Source organism: Camelus ferus, chromosome 11, assembly GCF_009834535.1.
Source record: "Camelus ferus isolate YT-003-E chromosome 11, BCGSAC_Cfer_1.0, whole genome shotgun sequence".
In the NCBI taxonomy this organism is placed as follows: Eukaryota; Metazoa; Chordata; class Mammalia; order Artiodactyla; family Camelidae; genus Camelus; species Camelus ferus.
This window is the reverse complement of record NC_045706.1, coordinates 16,585,287-16,597,030: the sequence shown is the minus strand read 5'-3', so window position 1 is coordinate 16,597,030 and position 11,744 is coordinate 16,585,287. Positions and strand designations below refer to the sequence as shown.

General features: G+C 46.4%; 1 pseudogene; it reads right to left on the bottom strand.

Annotated features, from left to right (window-relative positions):
- LOC102515678 overlaps positions 1 to 11,744 on the bottom strand; it is a 38,157-nt pseudogene that overhangs the window by 7,096 nt on the left and 19,317 nt on the right.

Genomic DNA, 11,744 nt, shown 5'->3' with positions numbered 1-11,744 from the left:
AAAGTCTTGGAATAAGGCTGATATATGTGTTTACAAGGCTCCATTGAAAGCATAGGGCAAAACCCCAACTACGAAGCTTGTGACCAGCACTGTCTGGAGTGGATAATGATCTTATCCTCCAGATGGAAAACAGTGGACAAAATGCAAATGACTCTTCTACAAATACTCTCTGGTTAAAGACAGGGGGCTGGCGGGACAGAGATATTGTGCTTGCGAAGTGCTGTAAATGACACGAACGCAAACTGCTGCTCTCCATTCTGGGTGCCACGTTCACTGTGTCTCCAAACAGACAGTATCTGGGCGTGGTGATTCCCACCATGCCAGCCACCACCGGACCTGCAAGGGGAAATGGCCAGTCCGCATTTCCCAAGCGTCAGACTCCACGCTGCACATCAGGTCAACAAATGGCATCCAGTAAGTATTTGTAAAGTACCCTTTAGGGGCAAAACTTGGCAATAGATCTCAGGGTTTACAATGAGGCAAACTACAGAGTCCACAGACTTCCAGTGGAAAGCAACATAATCAATTGTTATGGATTGAATATTTGTGTCCCCCGCCCCCCCCCGGCCCCCAGTACACATGTTGAAGCTCCAACCTCAATGTGATGGTATTAGGAGGCGGGGCCTTTGGGTGGTAATTGGGTTTAGATGAGGTCATGAGAGCAGGGCTCTTATGATGGGATTAGTACTCTTATAAGAGGAGGAAGAGACACTAGAGTCCTCTCTCTCCACCATGTGAGGACGCAGCCAGAAGGCAGCCATCTGCAAGCTGGGAAGAGGGCTTCCCCAGAGCCCAGCCATGGTAGAATCCTGACCTTAGCTTTCCAGCCGCCAGAACTGTGAGAAATGCCTGTTGCTTAAGTCAGTCTCTGGTATTTTGTTGTAACAACGAAGCTGACGAAGACAGAAATTAATGACAATGTTATTCACGCACTGGAGATATAAACAAAGCAACAGTGGCACAAACATGGGAGTGATTAATTCTGGTTAGGGGCCAGGTTTTATTTCAGTTCAGCTGTGGGGGATAGGTAGGAGCAGGTCTGGCTACATAATTTGCAGGGCCCAGTCTTACATGAAAATAAGGGGCCTTTCATTCAAAAATTATCAAGAATTTCAAAACAGTGCAGGATAGCAATCAAGCAAGTGCAGGTCACTTTCTGTACAAGTCACATGCCCGTGAACCTGACGAGAACAGAAGACATCAGAGGGCATCTGAAGCAGAGGCACGGAGGGAAAGCAGACAGATATAGCCATCCTAGTTAATGTAACTTTCCTGGTTTGGGGGTTCCTCCTTATTTGGCTTCAACACCTTAAAGTCTTTACATGTTCTTGTGGTTACCAAGCAATCCAGTTAGCTAGAAACACGCATGCAAAGACGAATCCATCTTTTATGTCCCCTGAAGATGTTACCATTTGCTTTCGGGGACCCTAAAACCTCAGACCTAGGATGTGAATTTACAACTACCGGCCGCCATATCTGGTCCTTAAGGCCTCCTGCCATTGGTGCTACCTGCCTGTGTGGAGGCCAATCCGAAGCTTAAGCTTTTCCTCAGGCATGTGCCCAATCTGGAAGTGGATGGTGGCACTTAGGAAGTGCGAGGACATCATGGCAATCTCACCCACATGTTGGGTTCCATTGTGGATAGGAAGTCCGCTGGCCACCATGTACGCATCTCCAATGGTTTCCACCTGAAAATAAAGCAACAAAGTCATCTTGTGTGCTTCATGAGGGAGGCTGGGGCTGGGGGTGGGGGTCAGAGCAAGGCCCCTCATTACTGATCCTGCTTTGAGGCCTCATCCTTGAAGGGTCACACTCCCTGACCTCCACTCCATCCGAGTCCTGACTCAAGTCCCTGCTCTTGTCCCGGTTCTTCCACAAAGCCTTCCTTCCCTGAGCCCTCCTCCCCGCAGTCACTGCTTTCTCCTTTGCAATCTGATAGCGGTGGTGACCATATTTCCTCAACCCAAGTTCAAAACCAGTTAGACAGGCAGCAGTGTACTAATGGGGTAAATCTTGAAGGAGCTCCCGGCTCCATCAGGGGGACTCCATCTTACCCAATGTGAAATGTCCTCACCCCACACAAGGGCCCTTGTATACATTTATACATATGTATACGTTATACAAAACATGTATAAATGTATGTATCTGCCTGATCTGTCCTCCTCTTTCCCAATCCTCCGAATAAAATCAGCTCTCAGATCCTTCATTCACAATGAATGAGAATTAATGAAAATGGCAAATGTAACAGCCTTTTCCAGATACATTTGCATTTCAGCAGAATCCAAAGATGATGTGGTGAAGGTGGAATTTTAGGCATTAGCGACAATAAGGAAGGACATGTCTGTTTCCCGATGGCCCTGAGATTACCCCAAATCAACAAGTACACAAGTCCAACTGCTTCTAGGCTAGCTCTCCACCATGAGCACGCCCTTTAGTAATACAAACTGATTTTAGCACTCATTCACGCAAAACATAACTGAGAGGAAAACACTAAGAGGAAATCCCAGAGGGGGCTCTTCTAAGTAGAGCAGCTTCCATTTTTCGCTGGGTGAATGTGATCTGCTCTTTGAGACCATCCATACGATCCTTCCTTTCACCCTCGGACAGAGGCAACATCTTTGGGGAACTCTGGGGGATAACCATTGAGGATGTGTCACTGAGGACATGACTACACTGTTCCAAGTCTTCCTGGCCCCACGGCCACAGGCAGAGCCCTGCAGTCATGGTCAGAGCTGGTGCACTTGTGGCTGCCCACCACGTATGTGTGAACACAGGCTCCCTGGACTCTTGATTGGGCCCCAACTGAAAAGTCAGAAAACACATAAAGTGGCATCGTCACCACCAATGAACAAAGCCAAATTTGCCTACATTTTTGCTATTCTTCCCACTAAAATTCATTTTCCACTCCACGTGACCCTGTTCCTACCTCCCCAGAAAAGCACTGGGCAGGTGGTGGTTGTCTGATCTTAACCATGAGTCTGGCGGTCTCAGCTTCAGGGTTGAGCTTCACCCAAATTGCTAAGGATCATGGTAACAGAAGTGAGACTCACACAAGATCCAAAGACAACCTTTAAAGGAGAGTAAACATGAGCCTCTCTGAATGTGAATAAATGTGTATCTAGGAGGGAGCTGGAGGAATTAGCCAGTAGAAGGTCAATGCCCATTTTAGAAATGTGTTTACTGAGAGACAAAATAATGGAAGGAAACAGAGGGAACTGATGATTCCTGACAAGCACATACACCTGTCATCAATCAAGCCCTTTTCCAAGAAAACAAACAGGAACGAAACATGGAGTTTCTGCCATGAATTGAGATAGACTGCCAGCCTGAAATAGAGCCTTCCTGCTGGCTGACATCTAGATCTGGGTTCATCCCCACTCGTGCCCGGGAGCCAGCCTACAAGGAGCACGTGTAGCCCCACAACTCGGGAACCAGGCGTCTCACCTTATACACATCGGGAGCTTTAACGCTGTGATCAAACACACTGTACAGCTCATTAAGGAGCTTGACGACTTGCAAGGGGGAGCTGAGAGGACAGAGTTTTGTGAATCCAGCAATGTCTGAGAAAAAGATTGCCACAGACTCAAAATGCTCCAGTTCCATGGACTTTTCAGTCTGAGCTGTTCTCCGGCGAAGCTGAAACGAGAGAACAGGATCATTTTTGAACAGTGTCTTGTTCATCTTGTCCCTACAGACCCCTATGAAGTCTCCCTGGTAGATCTTTTTGGGTTAGGTTTCTGGTTAACCAAATCCATCGTCTAGACGGATTCTTTTGACACTCATTTCTCCCCCTGTGTTTTCTCTAAAGAGATATTTTAACTGGTGGGTATAAATTAGAGGAGGGGGGAGAAGTGGGTCACATAAAAGATTTTCTTTTTCAAAAAATTTTCTCCTTTTTTCCCTATCAGTTATAGTGTGATTATAAAGATTCAGTATGCAAATGTGGAAGCAAATGTAAGCACTCACCAGTCCATAAATCAATATTTTTGCTTCAATCAACCAATCTCACATTAATACATTCAAATCCCAACCCTGGTTCTTTGTCAAGACACATAAGAAGGGTGCAGGAATCTTAACAGCAGATGCTTCTGCCAGTTGTTCAGAGAGCGCACAGGTGATACCAGAGCCAAAAAGAGAGCAAGTTTTGAATCTGAAGTTATGAGTACACGTGGTATTGTGCAAAGGATTTGGACTGACACATCACCTGAAATACTTAGCAAGTAATTGGATTCATGGGACTGGAGCGCCATCTCATGGTCTCTTCCTGTTGCTGCATCAACCATATTCCATGTAAACAACCTACATTCTGTGGATTCCAGGGCATTTGCCTCTATCTTCCTTTACAAGGTGTACCAAATTACACCTGAAACGCTTTTCTCATTTTAGAAGAACCTAATATATGCTTAGGGAAAGAACAAAGGAAATATTCTCCCCATGGGGGAGAGGGGGAGGCTCCTGAGATAGTGATGGTGTTGCTTCCAGGTTCCTCTACTTTGGAATACCTGGGCAGCATTGTGGACAGAAGCCGATCTACCTTCCTCTTCTCGGCCATCAGCTGGTTGGTCCTCTCTTCCACCACCTCCTCCAGGTGACTGGCGTACGCTTCCAGCTTGTTCACCATACTGTCTAGTACATTCACGTGGCTTTAAAAGAACCCAGAGATTTACGTCTTTTTCCAAGAACTGTAGGGCCACAGTGGAGTACAACTTCCAAGTACACATTCTAAGACAACACGTCTTGACCCTGAGGTTTCCTGCTTAGGTGTTGTTAATGGGCAGCAGGGCGATGGCGATGGCTGTGAGTCCGCGTGGCAGGACGTCCGTTACCAGCCCTGTGATCTTGAACTGCACCCTTCATTCCTTTAAGCCTCAGTTCCTTCATCTGGGGAGTGAGGATAATAATACACACCTCACAGGGTTGTTCTGAAGGTTTGGGGAGATAATGAGAAGTCGGGCCATGCCTGGCCCCCAGTGGGCACTCATCCTATAGGCTCTTGTTTTAGAAGGGTCTTCAGAGAAATCATTAAAATTCCTCATCTTTCAGATGAGGACACTGGGGCTTGCACAGGAAATAGACTTTTCTTCATATTGGGGTCCTGTTTTCTAAGTAAAAAGTTATGACCAACCCAAGAGACACGATTTAAAACCATTTTGATGTGGAAAACACAGAATACGTGGGCTGCTGTGTTAAGAAATGTATAATGACATGGCCAGATTAGGGGGAGATGCCCTGACTCCCAGCCCAGGCCTCCTGTCAACTCAGGCTCCTTCTGAATGGCTGTGCCCTCATACATTCAAAGGTCAAAAGATGGCACAAATACCCTGATGTGGGGGTGAGCTACTATCCAGACAAGTGTTCGAGAGGCTTGAATAATTTCAGTCCACAACCACTCTGCAGTCGGTGAGTAGTTTTTCATTGCACCTTCCAGTCCCAATGCATTAGTCATAACCCTTGGAATGCTGGTTTGAAAAAGATTCTGAGGCCATGTCAAAACTCCCTGGGAAAGACAGCCTTGATTGGTTAGTGGCATCTGGAATGGACAGAGGAGGGCAATGAAAGTACCCATGTCTGAGCCATTTCTGTATCACTTATGAAATAAAGGGAGAATTTACCACTCTGCTTGGAGCACCGCACTCCTTTACCAGCCCTGTGAGCGTGAGATGTGCAGACTGTGATAAACCAATCTAACTGTATTACAGATGTACAATATGACCTCGCAGAAGGGGATGGGGGTAAAGTGCCGACTTAAGCCAGTTCTGAAGTGACCAAAGGCGAAAGGACCGACTCATCATCACTGTACTCTCGTTGGTAAAATTGCCTCTCACGGGGGAAAAGATGAACTACTCTGAAACTACTGCACACATAGACTGGGACTGAACAAATAAGTAAAGGGATGGCAGGTGGTGGGAGCCAGGATTCTCACTGTTGGAAAGGGTGGTTACAGATAAGCAATGGGGGGGTAGAGACTGAAATAAATGAACCATGTGATAATGACATTGGAGATGTCAACAGGAACTCATGTTTAGCTTAATATAGACACAGATGGGCAGATATAGAGATATGAATGTGTGTATCCATATGGGTTGGTACACACACACACACACACACACACACATTTTCTTGCTCTGTCCACTGGGAGGGGCTAGAGGCAACAGCATCCCAGCAGCAGCAAGCACACCTAGCGTCCTGGTGCTCATTCTCCAATGAAGGAGCCAGGGCTTCTTAGAGACACAGCCCATTCTAGCACTGGGGCAGGGAAGACACAAGATGAGGCTGAAGTGTCTCATGCTACCAGAAAGTTAGGAAGCACAGAACAAAACTCAGCAATGGGTATATGTCAAAGGTACCCAGAAGCCGAGTGAAATTAAATGATCGAAGATAAAACAACTCGAGCAACAAAATAAAGCAGTATTAGATATAACCCCAAACATAAAATAACTATATAATAAATTACATCTAAATATAATATAGAAATACAGCATACTTGAATAAGTAATTGAATAAATAAACAAATGGGAGAGAATAGACAAATCTCCAGGAGAGAGAAATGCCCGATAATTTACAGATATTTCTCCATTCAAAGTGATGGAGCAACTCCCCACTCCTTAAGTGGAGCCTTCACATGGTGACTTCTCTCTTGAGAGGACAGTATAGGAAAAGGAGAAACCAAGTCTCAGACATTAGCAGGCATCAGAATCACCTGGGGGAGCTAATTAGGGCACAGATCCTGACCCGCTCCCCGTTTCCATTTCAGAAAGGTCTGGAGTGGGGCTGAAATTTGCATTCCTTACAAGTTCCCAGGTGATGCTGCTTCTGCAGGTCCAGGGAGCATGCCAGGCAGTGCTTCCCACACCGCGGCTCTTCAACATCACCTGGGAACTTGGGAGAAATGCAGATTCTCAGACCTGATTCCAGCCCCTCTGAGTCAGGAACTCTGAGGATGGGACCCAGCAAGTCTGTGTTTTAACCAGCCCTCCGGGTGATGATGCCTGCTAAAACGTCTCAGAACCACTGGTCTAGGGCGCACAGAGAATCGATATTTACTGTTTCTAGCACCTGGATTGTTTGCAGGGATGTTTGAGAAGTTAATGGAAGAGTGTGCTTGTCTGTAAAATAGGTGCACATTCTATTTTTCCTGGTTGCAGTGCCGTGTATCCACAGTTCCCTGTAGCGGCTCTCATTCACCTTGGTCAGCAGAGGACCACAGTGAGGGGGAAATATACCAACTGTCCGGTCTTCCCACCCCTCCCCTACCCCAGCTGGCATGATCAGTTGGCAGCTGAGCTTAGCAAGGGCAGATGGGGTCCTGCCTGGGCAGACCTGTCTGGATGCTGGGTTCCAAACTTAGATGCACCTGCATTTGGGATTAACTTTATAGGATCAGTCTCACCTCTGCTTCATTTAGCTGTAAACTGGAAACCAGAATCTGGTTTCAAAGCAACTAGTACACTCAGAAAGACTCCTGACTTGAACAAGTCTCCAGGGAGTGCATGAGGCTCTAAAGAGGAACCCTGGGATAGGCCCCTGGGGATGGGCTAGAAATGGGAGGCAAGGCAACAGAGGAAAAAAGTCAGAGGGGCTGGGTTTACAAGGAAACTGACACACACACACCACTCTATCCTCCCTCCAAGATAGTGGTTCTCAGCCCATACTGCACGTTAACACCACCTGGGGAACTTTAAAAACCCTGATGGCCAGGCTGCACCCCAGGCCAGTGACAGATTCTCTGAGGCTAAGATCTAAGCATCAGGAGTTTTCAGAGTTCCCCAGGTAATTCCAATGTACATCCAAAGTGGAAACCAACAGTTCTGGGGATTACACCCATTATCCTTTTTCAAAAATTTATCTTGATAACATTCTGCTTCATCTCCAATTGCTTTTGCCCTTAATTCCCCCATAAAATGTGTTACGAGACAACCTGGCAAGAAGACAAGCCTGAACATACCTTTTGTAAGTGGGCAACTGGGCACCATTTATTAAATATTTTAAGTATGTTTAAATACATTTATCTCTTCAATTTCATAAACAGAGATCTAGCCTGAAGAAATATTTGCACATGTCCACAGATACAAGGCTGCTGACTGCAACTGGTAACAGCATAAAATGGAAAACAATCAAAATGTCTATCAATCAATGATACCTGACATATTCTTACAGTGAAAAATTTTGCAGTCCTAAAGAAAGAATGAGGCCAATTTGTACATACAAATATGAGGTCAGAGACGCCCAGGGAGAGGGGACAGCCTGCGCAGAGGCTCTGGGGTGGGAGTGTGTGTGGCATGTGGGGGGCACATAAAGGTGGCCAGTGAGACTGAAAAGAACGAGGCATGGGAGATGCAATTAGGAAGATGCAGCAGCTAACAGTGGTCCCCAAAGACATACGTCCACGTCCTAATCCACAGAACCTGTGAATATGAGCTCATTTGAAAAAAAAAAAAGGGGTTTTGCATACATAATTAAGTATCTGGGGTTGAGAAGATTATCTTAGATTATCTGGGTGGACTCTAATCCAATGACAAGTGTCCTCATAAGAGACATACATTCCTTCCAATGTTATCACACACAGAAGTCAGTCTGCATGTTTTATGTTTCAGATAAACTGATGCAACTGTAAGCTTGGGTGTAATTCTCTGCTAAGGTATCGGCACTGACTAGGTCCATTGAAAACAAAATCTATTTACCAGAAGTCTACAGTAAAAGGGGGTGCTTGTATAACCTTAAAGACTTACTTTATTTTGATTTCCAAAATCTTCAAATGTGAAAATTATGCATCCAATGTGGCAGTTTCCACTAGGAGTAAAACTATCATCTCTTTATGGGATTTGGTTCACTTTCATTGGAGACATACTCAACAATTATGTTACCCTCGGAGGGTGTGAAGAAATAGAGATATAAACTAAATAAAGCTTTAATCATGGAAAAAAAATTAAGAGACATATAGAGGAGATGGATACAGAGGAGGCGGCAATGTGAAGATGGCGGCAGAGATTAGAGCTTGGTGGCCATGAGCCCAGGCATGCTGGGGCAGCCAGCCCGGGCGAAGAACAGGTCTCCCCTAGAGCTTCTAGAGGGAGCTCGGCCCGGCTAGACCTTGATTTTGGACTTCTAGCCTCCAGAACTGTGAGAGAATACATTTCTATTGTTTCAAGCCAGCAAGCTTGTGGTCATTTGTCAAGTCACAGAGACCACATCAGAGGCCTTCAGTGATCTCACAGGACACAGTAAGGACTTAGTTTTCACGACCCACATGAAAGTCAGGGGAGGGTTTTGAGTAGAGAAGTGACCAGATCTGACTCATTTTCTAACAAGATTGCTTTGGCTGCTGTTACAGAATAAATTACATAGTTCTGAGTTACTCAAATTTTTTTTTGTAACCAAACTGCAATTTGTCTTCTAATTAAAGAAGAATATGAATTTCAAAAACATTTTTAAAAGGAACAGATTGTAAATTAATAAATATTTCACAAAACGATGAATAAAAACAAGCCTTTAAAAGCTGAATCACTATGCTGCCCACTAGAAATTAACACAACATGGTAAATTGACTACACTTCAATAAAAAGAAAAGAGAAGGGAAAAGCTACCCTGAGTGACCAAAGCCAGCCAAGGAGTCTCTCCCAGCCTCACCTTCTGGTGCCAGGCTTTGATCACCAAAAGGTCCACGGTCCTGGTAGTGGACCAGCTCCCTCATTAGGATGGCAAAACTGTAAATGTCTCCCTTCGCAGTGCCAGACCAGGGCGCCTCTGAGAGCCGCAGCAGCACTGGGGCCGTCCAGTAGGGCTCTGCAGAGCAAAGGATGCCAGAGGGAGGTCAGCACGGTGTGAGAGCTGCCGGGCGGGACCGTAAAAGCCAGCCCTTCCTTCTCGGGGATAGAACAGGAGCAATGAAGGCATCCAACCCCCAAGAAGTCGGCCTGCTGGGGCCTGACTTTAAAGAGCAAATGGGGGTCCGTGTGTGTGAATATGGAGAAAATGATCAGGCCGGCCGTGCACTGGCAAGTTAACAGCAGCTGACTTACGACTGTGCAATTACAGGTGGTTTTCTTTTCCCTTTTCCCTTTCTGTGCGGCCTCCTTTAAAAAATAATTTATTGAGACACGATTCATAGAACATAAAACAAGCCACTTTAAAGAGAACAATTCCGTGGCATTTAGTACGTTTGCAACTTTGTACAACCGCCACCTCTATCTAGTTCCAAAACATTTCTGTAATCCCCCCAAACTAAACCCTTGTGCCCACTGAGAGGTTCTCCCCCTTTCCCCACCCCTAGCCCCTGGCAACCACAAATCTGCATTCTGTCTCTACAGATTCATCTATTCTGGATATTTTATAAACGTACATTTACTTTGCAGCGATGTTCACAGTTTATGTCATTATAGGTTATAACCATGAAAAGAAAATATGTGGGGGGTTGGGAAAACAGAAGTGGCTAATAGTACGCTTTCAAAATGTCCCCGTCTTTTTCTGTAAGACGCCATCCTGCCCCCACATTACAGAAGCTCCCCAACACGCACACAGCGAAGCTGCTGACACTGTGCTGCCTCAGACGGAGGTAGGCAGGGCTGAGGGCACTGCGCGCAGCACGGCCAGGACGCTGCGAGGTGAGACTCGAGGGTGTTGAGGCAACATAGCCAAGCCGAGTCACCCCGTCTCAGTTTGCACACGTAAAGGAGGGATGGGTTCCAGGTGGTGGGTCTTGTCTTGACATGCACGTCAGAATCACCTGAGAGCTTTTGAAAACAATATAGATACCCAGACCCCATCGTCACAAATTCTGATTCCGTTGGCATGGCGTGGGACCCTGTCACCTACATATTTTTTAAAGCTTCCCAAGTGATACTGGAGCACAGAGAGGATGGAGAGCTGCTGAACTCATCATCTGCAAAGTGCCTGGCAGACTGTGCGTTCTCTGTGAGCACGCAGATGAAGATGCAGGGAACTATGGAGGAATAAAGAGATGGGCAGGGACTCACTTCAGGTCACCCCGCTAAGCCAGGCTGAGAACTAGTCTCCTAACTCAGACATCCCACAGTGGATTCATGCCACACCCGTGGGGGCTATTTTTTTTCTCGTCTTCTTGGGTGAACATAATAACCACATGCCATCAGCTCCAGAGGAAGAGAGGAAGACCCACCTGCATGTGCTGCGCAGGTGAGCACCACAAAGTGGAGGTGGGTGAGACAGCCCCTTACCACCCTGGTGACAGCCAGTGTGTAAGGAACTGCCAGCGGTTACCCGAGGGGTCCATCGTTTTCTCATCACACGTTCTGTGTGTCCAGCCGTACCTAGTTCCCACAGCCCAAATCCTGACAGCTTCAATGCATCTGACCATCCACCAGGCAGCTGGAACGCTTGAGGTTACTGTGAGACCCCAGTGGGCTCCTGTGGAGGAACAGCATCCCCTGAAGAGTGAAAATGAGCGAATGAATTAGAGCAGGTGCCAATGGATGCTGCTGGAAGAAACAGAGCCAGAGAGACAGTCGGACAGACACAGATGGACCCATGGCAGGAGACACGCCCATCTCTGTGTTCATCTGTTCAAGAGCCACTAACACAGTCCCTTGCCCACAGGTTCAACCTGGGCAGGGAACCCCCCATAAAAGAAAACTATTTGTGGTCTCTTAATGTAGAGTCATGAATGCAAGGCCAGCTTAAAATAAATGAGGTTAAGCTGTACCTGGACTTCTGATCCATGGAAACTGAGATAAGTTTGTGTTGTTTTAAGCCACAAGACTGTGGCCATT